This window comes from Microtus ochrogaster, unplaced genomic scaffold (genome assembly GCF_000317375.1).
Source record: "Microtus ochrogaster isolate Prairie Vole_2 unplaced genomic scaffold, MicOch1.0 UNK1, whole genome shotgun sequence".
Taxonomy (NCBI): domain Eukaryota; kingdom Metazoa; phylum Chordata; class Mammalia; order Rodentia; family Cricetidae; genus Microtus; species Microtus ochrogaster.
In genome coordinates, this window is record NW_004949099.1 from 2,731,727 (window position 1) to 2,732,329 (window position 603).

Below are 603 nucleotides of genomic sequence, written 5' to 3' on the forward strand. Positions count from 1 at the left end.
GGAAGGAGAAGCTACTTGCTAAACTACCCTCAAGGGTGTCTTTCAAAGTGTGCTGTTGCCGGGCGATGGTGGCGCACGCCTTTAATCCCAGCACTTGGGAGGCAGAGGCAGGCGGATCTCTGTGGACCAGCCTGGTCTACAGAGCTAGTTCCAGGATAGGCTCCAAAGCCACAGAGAAACCCTGTCTCGAAAAAAAAAATCAAAGTGTGCTCTTAGCATGATGCTGTGGCCATCAGAATGTCAAGGAAGGAGGCTCCAAAGGGCTACTCAGAGGCCAAGACCAGGAGCACAGAAAACAGGATCCCAGTACATTAAGATGTGTGTTGTAGAATCAGCAACGTGTCCCTTCTGTCTAGGATCTAGATGCATGGCCAGCCCAGGGTCACAGACCATCAAACTGTCACCATCAGCTTTTTTTTTTTCAACAACATAATTTTTTATTGGGTAATTTATACTTAACATGTTAGTAGCTTAAACATCTCAGAACATGGAGAGATGGCTCAGAGGGTAAGAGCATTGTCTGCTCTTCCAAAGGTCCTGAGTTCAATTCCCAGCAACCACATGGTGGCTCACAACCGTCTGTAATGGGGTCTGGTGCCCTCT